This window comes from Lagopus muta, chromosome 9 (assembly GCF_023343835.1).
Source record: "Lagopus muta isolate bLagMut1 chromosome 9, bLagMut1 primary, whole genome shotgun sequence".
Lineage (NCBI taxonomy): Eukaryota > Metazoa > Chordata > Aves > Galliformes > Phasianidae > Lagopus > Lagopus muta.
In genome coordinates this window covers 6,047,755-6,065,033 of record NC_064441.1, presented here as the reverse complement: position 1 = coordinate 6,065,033, position 17,279 = coordinate 6,047,755, and the positions used below count along the sequence as shown (strand labels likewise).

The following is a 17,279-nucleotide window of genomic DNA, read 5'->3' as shown; positions in this document are numbered from 1 at the left end:
GGAAAAAAAAAAAAAGTTGTTATACAGTCCTGCGTGTGCTAAAATAATTGCATGTGGTGTTCCCAAACTCTCATCCCGCAGCAGAATGGTAAAGCATTAGGCAGCTACATGGAGGAGGCAGTCTGGCCTGGGAGCGTTTTTGCTGCTCATCAGGAAGCCCTGAACCTGGAGCTTGTTAAGCTGGAAGGGAAAGGAATGAAGGAACCCCAGCTCTGTTGCTGGCAGTGCTGCCCACCCTGGCTGGGTAAAACTGGGCTCTGCATCCCATTCTGTGTCCCAGAGGGATGATGAATTTTCTGAAAGGTCAGATGCTGTGCTGTGACTCACTAGCACTAGTCCTCTGCAGCCCAAACGCCTTCAAAATACATCACTGTATGATAAGAATTTTCTCCAAATGCTCAAGCTTTAATATTCTTTCCCAGCTGAACTGTAAATAAAATTATTTCCTAAGAGCACTTATTTGAGCTTGATTATTAAATACATTGCCAAAATCTGGTCGGTTAATATACTGCCTGCTACTTGAGCTGAAGTATCTAGAAGACAAAGAAAGAAGTAAACGAAAAGGAAATCAACATTTTGCTAAATTGCATGTTTTTAAAAATCCCGTAATTGAGGCTGCTACTTCATTTCCATTTGTAAAACAGATTGAGTTCCCTTTCCATCTACTAATGGATTTGGTTTATCTCTGATACTAATTGCAGCATTTGCGTGGCTCACACAGGCTGCTCGTGACAGGACGTTGAGTAAGGAAAGTCAAAGTGCTGCAGCTGTGCTGTGGGGTGTCATTTGGGAGCAGTGATCAGCATTGAGCTCTGCTGAACTTCAGGCCCTTGGTCTCCTTCCTGTGGCTCCAAAGCCTGGGTCAATCAACCAAGATAAACTTGTTAATTTGCTGTCAGGATTATGTGCCTCAGGTCTCACTTGAGAAGCAGTGGGAAGGTTCAGGTGATAATAAGGCGATACCAGACAGTCTGGATGTTTAATTAAACTTGGCCGTGCCCTCTTTGACCTGTGATGGGCTGGAAATGTCACCAGAACAAAGGTTGCTCGTGAGGTTTGCAGGTCTACCTGTGCTTTGCAGGGTCTGTGATGTAGGTGGGGGTTTGCACCATTTTTCCTCATGTTTTCACATCACCTTTGGGACGGGAATTGTGTTCTGAATCTCTGGGGGGAAAGAAAACGTGTGTGTGTGATGAATAAACCTTTTCTTTGAATCTGCTGTAGCAGATTAATTTGTGTGCTTCTGAATGAAGCAACGTGTGTGATTCTGGATCTCATGGTAAATGGAGAAAACACACTGTTAACATCCTAGCCAGTGTTCAGCTCCTAATCAACAGCAGGGCTGCTCCCAAGCTCAGGTACAAACTGTGTGTGTTGCTGGGTGGGAGGGCAAGCAGCTTTCCATAGCGTCGTCCCCAGGAACATGGGCTGAACCCTCAGCAGCAAGCAAACCGAGGATTCACGTTTTGGCTTCCATTGTTTCAGTCTACGTTTACAAACAGAGGCTTTATTATTATTTTTAAGGCGCTCCTGAAAGCAATCCATCAGATTCCCAGGGAGTTCAGCGTGGCAAAGGAAGCCCCAGCTACAGAGTCGCCTTTGTGGAGCAGGTCTGTGGGCGCTCTGCCATCCGCGCAGCAGGAGAGCGTTGTAATAATGACACCAACATCTACCAGATGTCTTCTGGAGGATTTTGTTTCAAGATGCATGGCTGCTAGTTCACAAGAGTGCGTGGGGGGTTTTCTGCCCTAATATACATGATTTGTTTAAAAACTTTGCAGGTGTTAGAATTTTTATTGAAGTCAGAGAGCTGAGAAATTATATACAGTCGGTGAGGTAATGGCTTTCTCCTCTCAGATGGGTGCAGAGAGTATACACAATCTGTATTGAATAAGGGGCAGCTGTGTTGCCAGCACAATTTTATACATCTGAAAACTAATCCCAGCCATACCAAGCCAGCTTTCTGTTCCTGCAAATCCTTGCGGACAGCAAGAAAATCCACTGATTGCTTGCTGCTTTCCTCCAGAAGCTTGCAGGGCAGACCCTCCCCATGGCTAGTGGTGGTAGGGGACCTCTTGGTGCAGCTCTGTTTGAGCCAGCACCACATCTGGCCAGCTGCAAAGGAACTCCAAGCCCCCCAGCTCTTCCCACAGCCCACAGCCGTGCCCTGACAGCTGTAGGGAAGAGCTGGGGTATTAGGGCTTGCAGTGGCTTTGGGGAGCAGGACAGCTGCTTCCTCTGTCATCACATCATGCAAGGATTTTGTTTCTTTTCCTCTGTTTCTGGGCTTGATTCAGCCTGCTGAAGCTGTAACCTGTAGAGATTTGAGATTTTTTTTATTATGATTTTTATATAGGTAGCTTGTAATGTCAGGATATGAGGTTGAAAGGGCAAGTCTGAGTCAACCCTCCAATGAATTCTAAGTATTTCCTTTCTACGTGGATGAGATCCAAAAATTTATCTTGGTTCAATAAGCCCCACTTATTTCTGATGTTTGTTCACATAGACTTTGAATCCTTTGTGTCTGCAGAAGAGGGCTGGTCATTTGGGTTCAGCACAGCTCTCTCCTGAGAGCCTGGGATGTGCAGAGTCAGCAGGGGAAATATTTTTGGGTGGCAACTGAAACAGGCCATATTTCTTTATATTTAAATAGTATATGTGCAGAAGGTGGTGCAGATTGGGGCCTCTCTGTCAGGGCCCCCTGCACCCAATCGTTGTTCCTTCTGTGTCCCTGGGCTGGGCACATCCAATGGGGTCTCTCAGCTGCCTGAAGTAAATATTTCCTTATTTCATTCCAGGATGTCTTTCCCCCTACCACTGAATTTTGCTCAGCATAATGATTTCAAGGCACCACTTTCAATTTCCTCTACAGGGCCAAAATTAATACTATGTTATGCCATAGTGCAGCAGAGCGAGGCTTTAAGCATCCACCAACAGTATGCATATTTCAAAATAACCTAATGGCTTCTAAAACCCAATACTGCTAAAAACCACTGCCACAGTCCACAGTAAGTATCTGTGGTGCCTGCCTGAACTGCACCAGTGGGAGAACAATGCTAGTTGGTGCCTGTCACCATCCAACATCTGAGTTGGAAGAGGTCTGCAAGGGTCATCAAATCATTAATTGAGAGGTGCTGGTTCTCATTTTCTGTCCATCTGCATAGTGCAGCTCACTTAGGGGCTCACTTTCTCTGTCCCCAGGCCTGGTGGGCAAAAGTTAAGGATTTCAGTTTGTGCCTTTCTGCTCATGCCTTGCCCTTTATCAGGGAGATCCTGTTTTGTTTTGAGAAATACATTTAGGTGATAGAAAGAGAGGAAAGTTCATCAAAACACTACGTTGTAACTGGGGTCCTTGTGGCTGCCTCCTGCTGTCTCAAGGGAATTTTGGCCATCTGCAGCTCTTCCTCCGTGGCTCGTTGCGACCAAACAGCACCACACAGACTCAGAATGGTGGCGGATGGGCAGGTAGAGGTCAGCTGGCCATCCTGGTTTGTAAGAGCTCTTGCTCACTGTGTTCCAGAGCTGCTCAGGCTTTTCATTCATTTAGATGCCGGAGAGCTGTGCTTAAGTGCTGGTGTGGGCTGCTTGTAGGAGCAGGAAGCCGCTCCCTTTATCCTCGCTTGATCTTTGGGAGTTAAATATGTGCAGTGCCCTTGTTGGCAATAAGAGCGTCACAAGGGGTGGGGGAAAGAAATGTTAACACGGATGTTTACCTTAACTTCTTGTTTTGTGTGGACTAGGGAAACAGGGGAAGAGAGGAGCTGAGGAACACAGTTCTGCAGAGCAGGGAAAAAAAACTCCCTGAAAGCCTGCAGAGGTTGTGTCAGATTGGATCTGTAATTCTCTTGATTTTTGCAGCGGCTTTCCTTTGTCCTAGCATTTTCTTATTGCTATTTAAGCTCACCATTCTATTAAAAGAGAAAGATAATTGCTTTTTCTTTCTTCTGCCGGAGCTCCTCAATGTGATTAAGATATGGAAAACAAATGACTGGATGTAAGGGTGATGTAACGAGTAGAGACAAGCCAAAGGTCACTGTGGCCCAGTTTAGAAACCGTGGCACTTCTCCAGGATCTATCTGTTTCTCTTAATGCGGTGATTTGTTTTTATATATTGCTCTCTATAATTATCATCACGCTATGTTCTCGCTGGCTCTAGGTTCAATATAATATAAATCCGGAATTAGTCTATTGAAGTCAATGTCAGATACATTTGCTTTAACAACCAAACTAGGTCCTAGTCTTGTTTATCCTACTGTCGCTCCAAAATAGCTCCACCAAAGTAAATACATCTCCCTCAACAGGGTTTTCTGAAAAGCCCTTGTTGTGCTCCTTGGCTACCCCTCCCCCCCTTGTGCTGCACTGCATGCTGCAACACTGCTCAGTTGTTCATCTTGCTATGGCTTCAGACTCAGCCTTGCTTTAAGCCCATCTGTGTTTGCCCAGGCTGAAGGAGCAAGGATGTCTTGGTTGGAGCCATCTTCTCTGTGCCATTGGCGATGCAGGCTGGCATTTAGGTGCAACCTAAACTTTTAAGGCAGATCTTCGATCGGACCGAAAAGTAATACTCTTGAACTGAGAAGATTTAAACCCCAGATTTATTTGTAATACTGGGTCTAGAGACAACTTTTAAAGGGCCGTGAGATCCCTTGGTTTCTTTACTGGGCTGCTCTGGTGAGCCACACAAGGCTGTGGTTCTTGGGAGCAGATGAAGGAGCTGACTGCCTCTGATCATCACCAGCCAAGCTGGATCTTTAACTCATGTTTATGATCTCCAGCCACCAAAGCCAGAAACAGGGCGGTCGTGTGTGCTGATCCCTGACTGTGTTCCGGGGTCTCAGCTGTCATCCAGGGATCTGAGTGCTGAGTTTGGAGGTGAAGGTGGAGAGGCTCAAAAGAATATGGCTAAATTTGGGGAAAGCCACAACAGCTCTGTGAAAACTACAAAAGGAGAGTAAGAGGGCTGTGAATATGGGAGGTGATGCTGAGGGCTGGGGAGGCAGCGGGCGAGCAGCCAAGCTGAGGTTGAGAAAACCTCTGCAGGCTGGAGAACAGCCACACAGCTGGAAGCCATCAGGGCCGTGGTGTGGGAGCAGGAGGGCAGGCACACGCTGTGGTGTGATGCTGGGTGCTGTGTTGTTGCTGGCAATGCAAGGGCTTGGCCATGCTCAGGTTTGCTCCCACATGAGTGGGTGGTCATGGCGCTGACCTGCGGCAGGCTCTGGGAGTCTCTTCTGTCTATCTGATAGGGCAGAAAATAACTTCCAGTGTTTGTTTCTGATAATTTGGTGGAATTTTTGTGTCGTCGAGGGCAAACATCAGTTTTCTTCTTTTCCTTTCTCAGACAAAGACACTGCACGTCTAGGGATGCCCAGAATGCTCAAACTTCTCTGCATTTTCCGCAAACTTTCTATTCGGTAGATGTGCAATAATTGCACTTCACAGTTATGTGCTGGTACTTGATAAGACAGCTGCAAAAAAAGCTATTTTCCGATTTTCAGATACAGCAGTTTATCTCTAATGTGAGTTTTTACTGGCAGTTAAAGAAGTTCCTAGAAAACTGTTCCAACTTCCCCCTCAGTACTAAGATGGTAGGAGGCAGATAAAACTTATCATCTACTAATAACCAGCAAAAAGCTTAGAATTTTTTTTAGCTGTAAACTGGGGCCGTTCATTTTTTTGAGATGACACACAGATCACCTCTACCCCAAGCAGAGGATGTTAGCCCTACCAAACCCAGACTGGAGGATACAGTGTTTTGGCTGAAAATTTGAAACCTAAAGATTTGGGGCAAAAGACTCCCAAAATTCATAGTTTTGATTTGGAAATGTCATTAAGAGGGGATAAAGGAAAGTGCAGGAGGACTTCAGCCTGGCCATACATCTCATACTATCCTGCAGCGCTCTCTCAAATGGGAATAAAATGTTCCATTGCCATATGAGGGATGAGGTAGGGCCTGGGAGCCATTTATTGTTACACAGACACTGATTTTTCCATAGGAAAGCAATCTTTTTCTCCTAAGATTTTAGCTGGAAGAAAAAAAAATTGCCATAAAACCTTGCATGTGCTGGCTGTGTGCATTGCTTCAGAACCCAGAGCTCCTGCTCCCTCCCTGAGTGCCCCAAACCAGCAATATCCTACTGGCTTCTTCTCCCCATTAAAATTCAAAACACAGCCTTTCTCTCCATTCCTGTTCTCAGATGACATTTAAACCTGTCAGCAGTTACAACTGGTGTCATGTAATCTCTGTAACCAATGCAAAAATTGCTCTCTTGCTTCATGATGGCCTCTAAAAAAAGAAAGCGCAATGGAAAGAGGATGGTGAGTCTTCCACAAGCACTCCAAAATGCCCATCTGCTGCTTTCTGTATTTCTTGGTCTGAAAGCATTCTCACCACTCCTTCTCTCGGACAGCAAAATAAACCTGCTCCGTAGTTAGCAATCTGCTGTCCCAAAGTGCAGAGAAAGAGCTTGGTTTTGCTGGGTCCCATTTGGCCATGAGGACAGACAGCCCATTCCCGCTGAGCCTCAGATGAGATTTCTTCCATGCATAGTTCAGCTCATTGGAGTGTGTTTCTGGATAAATATTCTTCAGACAGAAACAGTTTCATGTCTGCACACAAAGCCGAGCCGGCGAGCACACAGGCACGCGCTAATGCTGCCTGGAGCTTTGGGTGAGCATGCAATCATTTCAGTTGCTTTCTTTGCTCTGGGCGTAAGTTTGGCCACCGGTAAACAGTAACGTCGTATTGTTTATAGAAAGTGCTGCGGGTGATGGACGGTCCTGCCCGCCTGTTTCCATTTCCCTGTGATTAATGTATTCAAGCCTATAGCCATTTGCTTTTGTGAACTTCACAAACAAAAACTTGATGTTTTGGTACCGAGCTCAAATATGAGAACAATTTTATTCTCGATGCCAGCGTTTGTGATGCGAGAAGTGAAAGGCATCCAGAAATGCTGTGTTTTCACGGAATATTCTTCGGTCCCAAGATATAGCATTGTTCAAGCATTACAGAAGCAAAAACAATCCCAGTGCCTTGAAAGCTTTTCGTTCTGCCTCTGCTTCACGAAAACATGACTCAGGGCCAAATGGCTGATTGTATCGTATGATGTAACAAGGAGTTAGAGAGCTTAGCAGGGAATTAGAATAATGCGTTCTGTGTGTGCCTGTGTGAAGGGAAGGGGGGGCACAGTGGTTATTGGAAAGCTCTAAGTCTTTTTTGCAGCTATACGTTATTCACTTGCAAACCTATCCCTTGTTAAAACCAATGGGATCTGGTGTGTGCCAAGCTCCTAGCTGCCCAACTGAACCCAAGGTCAAGATCTTTTCATCTCAATTAAAGGCTGCAACATCCTCCTTGCTGGGGTGTGGAGGAAGCGAGCTGGGTAGGAAGGAAAGGATGAGCAGTGAAACCCCTCTGGGAGGGGAAGGAAGGATCTGGCCTGGCCTATGTCATCATAGCAAGCTAAACGTCTAGGGATGTTCAGGGCTTTCTGCTGGAGTGGGTGTTGTGCTGCCAGGAAGTGGCTGGTGGTGAGGTGTGAGGCTGCCTGTGCCGCTGGCGGATTTTGTTTTGCTTTCTGTCTTGGTCCTGTCAACAAGAAAAGGCATTAATTGTAAGCGTGAACTCCGAGATGAGAAAAAATCAAAGATGACCCATGTGCCTGGAGGCATAAAAACAGCTATGGAATTGTTCAGCTTATTTAATGAAATGGAGCAGCACAAAGACGTGGTTAATGTATAGATTTATATATACAAATACAGCAACACTGGCACTCAGCTTGCTGCAAATTCTCAAATGGGGAAGCCTGTCTCCTGTTGGCTATTAGAAGGAGATTTGGGACAAAAGGTCCCATTGGAAACATCCTGCCTTTGTTGCAGTGCTGTGCTGGCAGACTGGGAAGGAGTCTTTGGCACACTGCTCACAGCCTGAGGCTGGCCATGCTGGGTGCCAGGTCCCTAGGGTCTGGGCCTATCAGAACCCATGTGCCCCTGCCCCTCGGGTACCTGGGGTCTCGTAACTTCATGTATAACTTCCCATAACATTGGAGGAGAAATCCTCGTCCCCTGCTGTATCTGCAGGATAGACAGGGCTACGAGCTGGGTCTGCTGCTGTTTGCTCCCACTGCCTACATTCATGTATCACCATGCTTCTGTGTATCCATGCACGTATACCAGCCATGGGAGACTGTGCCATTCCTCCCCGTGCTGGCAGCACACTGGTGTTCCTTTTCAGCTGGTTATCTGCTTGCAGGGTGAGCAGGGCTGTCTCGCCATGTCTCTTTCCATCTCCAGTGATTCGTAGGAAAAATGAAATGCCTGTGTTAAACTATATTCAATGCTCATATCTGAAACACTGGGTTTGAATGCCAGTGCAAGTCATTAGGTCCTTAATTTTCTCTTTAATGGATTTTCTAATGCATCTGATGAGTAAATAGATGCTCAATAACAAATAGAAAATTCCATTTGTAATCTTGGTCTTGAAATGGCCATAATGTTGCCATTATTTATGTTTACAGAAATCCTGCAGACTTCCTGGGAGGTGCAATACATGCAAATGTTAGGATTGCTGGGACCCAGACACGTGCAACCTCAGCCCAGGCCAGTGTCAAAGAAACAAGTCAAGTACGTGCTCTGTTTTAGGAGCATGAATGATCCCATTGACTTCAGATTGGCTACGGCTAGACCCAAATGTATGTCGTGTTTGCACAGAAAGATGATCCAGAAGGAACTGACTGCGCAGGAGCGGTGGGGCTGGGATTCATGTAGGTCTGCAGGAAAGGGCCAGCAGAAGGGCCACCCCATGCAATGCAAAACCATGCCCGATGCTCTGTGTGCTCCCACTTTGTGCAGGTGCTGCAATCTCTGGGCAGCTTCCTTCTGCCAGAGCTCCCTGCCTGGCTGCTCCAACAATCTGAGCCTCTCGGTTTGCAAGTACCATGTTTGTGCAGAGTAATGCGATTACACGCTCACATCAATTTGTGTAAAGTTGGCAGCGTCCTCAGTGAGTATTTTTGTACCTCCAGCTTCTAAATGGTATTGCTCTTAACAGCAATGTATCATCATTAGTAGCGAGACTTTAGTGGATGCACGAGCAAAGTGTGATATTACTTCAACCTCTGAAAATACTGTGTGATAATTAGTCAGGCGTAGGTTCACTGTGCTTCCACATTACTTGGTAGAGACTAATGCAATGCCATGAGCAAGCTTTTGGTTACAGGGCAGCTGTAAGCCCAGCAGTGTAGTGCCTCCCAGACACCTCTTTTGGTGCAGCACCAAGTACTGACACATCAGTGCCTGAGGTGGGAAGCCAGCAAGACAAACCAAAGCTCCAGTCCAGTGCTGCAGACCCTCAGCCCAGACCTTGATTGATTTTTGGGTCTCATCCTGGAACTGTTATGAGGAGCAGCAGTGCTGGCTGTGCTGCTCCCTCCAATAGTGCAGTTATGTATTAATAGGGGACAGCGCTGGCAGCAGGGAAGGGTAGCAAAAGAACACATTTGTCTTGCTGTCCAGCAAGGCACGTAACAAATAGCAGTGCCAAGTGTAATCCTGCTTTGGTTAGAACTGTTACTTTGGTTTGTCATCGTTCATTGTTCGGAATACAGCTGCTTAATGACAGGATGTGGGAAATGAAGTTTTTTATGTCCTCGTGGACTTTTTAAAATAAAAAATCCTGAACAATGGAGGGGAAGGATGCGATTGCACAGAGCAGTCTGACTGTGCTGAGATGCTGCAGAGATGGAGCTCTTGCCCTTCACTTTAAAAATAACCTGCTGTGTAAACCAGGGCAGCATCCACGCCGCAGCTTTGCTTACATTGCACAGCTGTTGCAGCTGCCCCTGTTCAGCACTTGGGTTTGATAAGAAGTGAAGAATAAAAGACAAATGCTATGGATCTGTGTGGGACTGTTGCTTTTTTGCAAGTGCCCTTGGTCCAATTCAGCTAGCAAGTGTTGTGTTCTTACCAGAAACGGGGAATGGAGGGAACTGGCTGTACAGTCTGGGGGCACGTGGAAGCATGAGAGGGACCAGCTGGAGCAGGGGCTGTTCCAACGCTGTTCTCATTTTTGTGTTCATTTTAATAATGATCTTCATATTTGTACAGGCTGTGATGTGGGTCCCCCCTTTGCATGTTCGTTGCTTGTTCCTGGCGGTGCAGAACGGCAAGCGGGCACATGATCCCTGCTCCCACTGGGAATTCTTTTATCTGGGTGCGCTGCGCATTATGTAAGCAAATGGGGAAGCTGATGGGTTTGGTGAGAGACGCTTTTCATCCAGGCATTAGACTAATTTTTGGCCTCAAATAGCAGGCACAGCCCTTGAAGAACCACCAAGGGCTGGGATGCAGCCAACAAATCTGCATAATTGCCAGCCCATCCCCTGCTTCGCTGTGCCTCTAGAAATGTTCTCCCTCCTCCCCTACATACATTTGTTAAGCCCTGTCCCGAGCTGTGTGAAATCAGTGAGGAATTTGCCTGAGGTTCCTCTCTGCCAGCTCTGGCCCAGGGCTTCTCAGCAACGTAAGCAAAATTAAAGGAGGTTCTGGGGCTGGGATGAAACCACCCTGGCTTGTGTACAAGGGCACACAAGGGAGAAGAGAAGAATGGTGATGCTGAACTTTCTGCCCTTAGTGCAGTAAGAAGGGTGGGGAGCTGCTGAACCTCCAGGCTGTGGACTTCCCACATCCCTAGAATTTTCCGTGTCTTACAATCTCAGCTAAACACCATCTTTTTAGGATTATTTGTTACAGTCATTTATTAGCAGCAGGTCACTGCCATGCTCATCTCTACTCTCTTAGTTATAAACTTGTTCTCTTTTTTCCTTTTTGTGTCCCTTGCAAATTTCTACTTCCAACAAGCCTACTGTTATCTCACTTCTGCTATTTTAAGGTCTGTGGCACAAAAACGCTGACTCACAGAAAGCCGTGTTGTAGGAAATATTGGCTCAGCTGAGGAAATAATTCTCCGTTCATTCTTCCACCATGTGCTTTGGTTTTGTTTCTGTCCTTTTTTTTTCTCCCTGTCTGTTGATCTCATGTTGTGCCACACATCTAGCATTGTGAAAGATGGAGAGCTATTTCTAATACACACGGCACTGGTCAAATGTCTTTCTGTATATACCCTGGAATGTTTTATGTACCTGCTAGAAATGTTACACCGAATGCTCACATAGCTCATAAAATTTGGTCTTGTATTGGAAATGTTTTGTGGAAATACGCTGCTTAATCTACTGCAGCGGCTCACAGTTAATGTTGTCAGTGCGCATCAGAGGTTGTGAAGATTACAACTGGTTCAGAGGAGTATGATACGTTATCACAAGTCCTCAAGAATGAAGCTGAGAGAAAGGAATGTTCCACAAAATGTAGATAATTGACAAAAAAGGGGAAATTCAGGAGGCTCAGGCAACGTAATCCTTATCGCTGGACCCGTGTTGACGCCATGCATCACTCTGAGATAAGTACCTGCACGCACCATTTCAGAGCTAAGGGGCTGTATAAAACAAAGCCTGATCCACGCTAGGGTGTGCTTTGGGTGTTGAGCACGTGGGTGAAGAGCAGTGAATGTCTAGGATGAAATTCCAGCTCGTGGGGTGGGAGGGCTGGAAGGGGGAAAAAAAACAACCTACCTCCTATTGACTCCACAGTGGCTTTAATCGTTGGAGTAAGTTGCCTAATAACATACTGCAGGGCGTGCTTTGGCCGTATAGTTCACTTTATGTTTAATATATCAGAAAATGATGCTTAAGGTCTTCTATATGTGGATATAGCTATCTGCAAGAAAACATCTGATGTCTATAACATAAGAAATTGAAAAGTCAAGGACTTCTGAAAGTACTGATTGATATTTTTGGCGTTATCATCAGCAAAACCTAATTAGAAGATGGTTTTCCACAATTGCTGTCCTCTGTACATAAAGTATAGCCCTCCTATAAATAACATCACCATCTTTAAAATACTTTACAATAAACACTAATTTACCCTCAAAATTTTCTTGTGAGATAGATAATTATGTGTTAACAATATCATCATCATTAGTAGCTGTGTTAGTCCTCTCTTTTTATAGATGGAAGCTCATGCACTGATAATAAACAACTTGCTGAAGGCCACATGAGGAGCCTTTCAGGACTCTGATTAGAGAGCAAACAGTTCTGGCTCCCAGTCCTCTGCTCGTGTGGAGGAGGAGAACAACGTAGTTATAATGAGAGAAAAGCAGGAGCTTAAGTGTTGGTGAGAAAAAGGAATCCTCTTCAAATTGGCTGCATTCCTGTGCTGCCAGGAAATATTAAAACACGATGTGATAGTGATGAAGGTAAATATCTAGTAGATTTTGCGCCTTTTGTGCTTGTACTTTTATTTAGCAGTTGTACCACGTCATGTAGACTGTTTTATGAATCACCATGACACTTAAAACACCGAATTTTTGCAACCACATCCTGGTGCCATGAGATAATCCGTTTTGATCTCAAGCTGCAGCCAGGTATGTCTCGCTTGAAACTTCAGAGGTGTGTGATAGCTGCCAGTACCGCACCCTTTTTCATAATGTTGTTAAAATAAAACAAGTTTGGATTTGCTTGGCCATTGCAGGATGCGAGATGGGAGTTAGAACTCTGCCATGAATGCAGCTTTGCTGTGACCGTGTGGCTAATGGCTGCTTCAAGGATCTCAAAGTGGTGAGCTTCCATTTCCCTCGATAGCCACCGTCCTCTTATGCCAGCAAACCCACAGCCAGATGCAGTGGGAGCAGCTCATTCCTTCTATTAAAGCCAGCAAGATTTCAGCCCCACTTGTTTAAATATCAGGTTGAACCGGCACTCGCCTGCATATCAAAGGCAGTATGGTAATTTTTAGGTGGGAAGGTTTGCCCCAGTATTGGCCAGACTTGTCCCTGGTCTCCCTGTTGCACAATGTGCTGCTGAGTCACTGTCGTTTCTCACCCAGTAAGAGCGTATCACTGGGGCTGTGTTCGTGCAGCACAGGGTAATACAATGCACGCTGTAACCGGGAGAGTCTTTGCATAAACAAGAGCTAAAAATGAACGAAGAACATTCCTGGGTTGCTCGTATTTATTTATGCACTGCCATACATGGCAAGTTTCATTCTGGCACCTAAGCTGCATGGTGGACTGGGCTCGAGCTTGCTTTTCTGAACTCGGTAATCTAATTCCTGCTGATGTTCTGGCACCTCACTCGGCCTTTAGCTCCGTCCCAGTCTGTAGAAGATTTATGGTCAGATAATATACAGATTTAACACAATAGCATGGGTTTTATTATTTGCTGGAAAATGTTAATAAAAAAAACCCCTAGTATTACAGACACATTTTAATCCCTGAAGTGATTTTCGAGTAGAATGCATGAATTATTAATTGTTGTTATTGTTATTACTGCAACACATACCTATCTCACAGGACACTGTGAGGATTAATTAATTCTTGTAAAGATGTAAAAGGCCATATAGGTGTCAAGGGTTATGACTAAAGTGCTTTGAAAATGGAAACCCCTCTGTGAGTGCCAAGTATTATTATTTATGGAGTCCAGGCGGTGTGCTTGGTGCTGTGCAAACACCGGTCCAGTTATTGCAAATATTTGCTTCTATGTGCTTAGTAGGCGGAGCACTCACTGTTACAAGTAATTTCAGCTATTTTAAGGATATGCCTTATAAATATGGCTGTGAGAAGACTTCCCAGAAGTTGAGGTGATGAGACCATGGAAAGCAGCAGCACGAAGCAATGCCCTGTGCAGGCTCGTGAGGTGTTCACTGAGCTGGGGCCATAGTAAAGTAAGAGAAAATGGAACAAAATGGAAGGGGTAAGGTTATTGCAGCGTACATCTGCCAGCATGCACTTCACAGATTCTGCAGGGCAGAACATGCATGCAGGTGATCACCAGTTCAGTGCGCGATAATCGAAAGTGAAAGCCTGGCACGCTGGAGTTGTGACTGAACATTTGGTGAACAGGAGACCACAGAAACCTTCAGCCAGATGACTTCAGCTCAGCATGTTGTCGCTGCTCGGCAGATGGATGGGAAGGCAGTGTTTGCAGTTTCTGTGGGCCAAACAAGGCACACTTGAGGGGTTTTCCCTCCCTCGTTTCTGGGCTTGTATCTCCTATTGCTTTCTTGAGGATGTTTTGCAGCCCCTCCCACATCCTCCATCAGGGCAGTCCTCTACTTGAGGTCCCTTATCTTTCCTTCTGCCTCAGGCTACGTGCATGCTCCCATTCCCCCTTCCTCCACCCACTGTTATTCCTTATCTGCTCCTAACTAGGAAATAAGTCCTTCCGAGTACAGAGAGGTTAAACTCCTTTAGACGCACGGACACATCTGAGATGATAACACAGGAAGGTGCGAGTGAATCTCTCACCACTTCTTCCCCCCCTTCTTACGTTTCCCAACCTTCAGCAAACAGCTCATGTCTTCCTTCAGATGACAACAACCTTCTCTGAAATCCTGGTGTTGGACTTCATAAATTTACTGCATCCTTAAAGCCTACGCACCAGCACTGAGAAGAGAAAGTTGTCCACTTTGCCATCAAAATTATTACAGAAATAAAGGTTGAGCACTTTGCAATTACAAACATGCTGCCTAGCTTTCTAGAGACTTCAGTTTCCTCATACAATTTAGTCTTCTTAAAGCAAATGGATTGAAGGCCCACGGTTTTCTCAGAATGAAATAATTTTGCGATGCAAGAAAAAACCCCAACATGCTTTCTGCAAAATTTAAATACTATTCTTCTAAAACAAAGGGAAGCCCATGGACATGACCCTAAAAAATGAGCACTGTGAGATGATGCTGCACCCAGAGACCCACCCCGTCTGCTTTCATCACGATGTCATGGAGCAGAAGAGTCCCATTGGCTTGGAAGTTGCAGCTCAGGTAATGAAATCTGCCTGCGTTCAGCTGAAACACAACCTTAGCTCTAGAGTTGGGATGAGTGTGATTCTCCAGCAATTTTGAGATATTAAACAAGAAGAAGCTACGTTTGTGGCCCGTGCGTCCACAATCCTATTGTGTCAGGCCTGGTGGAAGTGCATTCTGCAGAAAGACGGTGACATGAAGGTCCTGTTTTGGCCATTCTGCAGAAAGATGGTGACATGAAGGTCCTGTTTTGGCCATTCTGCAGAGAGACGGTGACAAGGAGGTCCTGTTTTGGCCATTCTGCAGAACGGTGGTGATGTGGAGATCCATTTCAGCCCTGTGTTGGTGGGAGCCTCACACAGGACCTGGTGCTGCAGTGGGGCCCATGGTGGTTGGTGGTCACTGCAGTGCCGATGAGTGCTGGACCAATGCCAGAGAGCATGAAATGCTGTTGCAAAAGCATTGTGTGATGAAAAGGACCGCCCAGTGATGAATGTGCTTCTGATCAACAAAAAAATAAACCTGCAACAGAAATGATGAACAGCTTCATATTCTAAAAATGAACAGCACACAGGTAGGAGACGTTATCACTGCGGAGGATTATTTTTATTCAACAAAATGAAAATGGGCACGGGCGTCGAGAGGTGCCGATCCTCAGGCCCGGTTCCTGGTGCCACGGGAGCCAAGCACACCGTGAGCGCCGCAGTTACACGGCGCCATTCACATCTTTCCTAGACAAACGCCGAGGCCCAACCGGCCGCGCTGCCCTGGCTCCTGACCCCGCGGCCGGCCTCCCCGCCCCGCTCCCCTTCCCGCCATGGCCCTCAGCCCTCCTCCCCTCGCGCGCGACGCTGCGCCTGCCTGGAGCGCGCGGGCGCGCGAGGAGCGAGCGGGCGGAGGGGAAGGGAGGAAGAAGGAGGAGGAGGAGGAGGAGGAGGAGGAGGAGGTGGGGGCCCAGCCGCCGCCCCCCGCCCCGCCGCAGGTTTGTTGTGCCGGGCGGCCGCAGCAGGCCGGCCCCGCTCCGCCGCTCCCTCCCGCTCTCCCGTCCCTCCCGGCGGCCCCGCTCCCCCCGCGCCCATTTCCGTGCGGCTGGGCACCCTCTCCCGGCGCGGAGTGTCTGAGAGCCGTTGGCTGCTCCGAGCCGTTTGGCTCCTTCCCTTAGTAACAGCTTTCACATTCTGCCTCAATTCCTCCTCAATCTAAATCACACGCGCGCACACACACAGATATTACTTTTTTTCCTCCTTCCTCGGGACTTAATCTCTAATCCCCCCTCTTTCCCCACCCTCCCCTCCCCCGCTCGCTGGCTCGGGATATAATTGAATATCACAGCGCTGTTTGGTGGCTGCGTGGTGGTGGTTTTTTTTTTTTTTTTTTTTTTTTTTTCCTTCCTCCTCCTCCTCCTCCCGTGTGTGTGTGGTGTTTTTTTTTTTTCCCTTTTTATTTTATTTTTTTTTTTTTTACCTCTCGCCGTGGACTTAAAATAATAACAATAATAATAATAATAATAAAGCGATTATCCCTCTCGGTGTGTACACACACAGACATGTGCCCGTCTGTCTCTATGGCCGTATAAAAACAACCGCGGAGGAGAGGCGGACGCGGGCGGATTCCTCTCGCGCCTCCGCTCCCAGGGAAGGGGAGCGCCGCCGCCGCCCAGGTAAGTGCCGGGGGATGGGCGCCGCTTCGGGGCCGATCCGGGGGGCTTCGGAAGCGGCGTGGGGGTGCGCGTGGCTGCGGGGTGCGGGGTGGTCCCCGCGTCCCTTCCCCCAACCCGCTCCGCCGCTGGCCGCCCCTCCCCCCACCGGGCCGCGTTTTGGGGAGGTTTTTAGGGGGGAAACGCAACGTTGAGGCGTCGGGGGTGAATTAAATAAAGGAGCCGTGGCGAGGCGGGTGTCGGATCGCCTATTTTTAGCTCGATTTGTGTAAAGAGGAGCGCTCCCCTCCCCCCGCTCCTCTCCGTACATATTTACTTCTGGCGGAGGGGGAGGGGAAAGGGAGAAGAGAGAGAGAGAGGGAGAGAGGAGAAAAAATAGATTAAAAAAGGGGGAAAAAGGCATCGAACGGAGCTGCGGAGGTACGGGGCCGGGAGGGTGGCGCGGGGGTCCGCGGGGCCCGGCCAGAGGTTGGGGGGAGGGGCGGTGGTCCGGCCCGGGGCTGCGGGGCCCCGGGAGGAAAGTTTGTGGCTGTGGGTGCCGCACGTGAGCGGTGCGGGAAGTTGAGCGCGTTGGTCGCGGGGAAGTTTAGGAGGGAAGTTGTGTGCGCTCTCCGGTGTGCCCGGCCGCCTCGAGCTCCGTTCGGTGTGAATCAGGGGCTGATGTGTGGGGAGACCACGCGACGTGCTCCTGTGTGCTCAGCCAGCTGCGGTCTGGAGGAGCGGATTTGGGGGCCTTCTGGGCTGAGCGTCCCGTGGCGCTGAACGTGGATGG

The 17,279-nt window shown here is 47.5% G+C and overlaps 1 protein-coding gene across 9 annotated transcripts in view; it reads left to right on the top strand.

The window, feature by feature from the left end:
* Nucleotides 1-17,279, top strand: part of TBL1XR1 (TBL1X/Y related 1) — a 382,210-nt gene that overhangs the window by 275,066 nt on the left and 89,865 nt on the right. For 2 of the 9 annotated variants that reach the window (XM_048954703.1, XM_048954696.1), the window contains exon 1: nt 16,298-16,510. The exons of 4 other annotated variants lie outside the window; for them this stretch is intronic. The gene's annotated coding sequence lies outside the window, so the exon portion shown is untranslated. Of the gene's footprint in view, nt 1-15,745; nt 15,833-16,297; nt 16,511-16,722; nt 16,928-17,279 lie in introns of those variants that run through there. 3 more of the 9 variants (XM_048954705.1, XM_048954701.1, XM_048954700.1) reach the window with 2 other exon arrangements.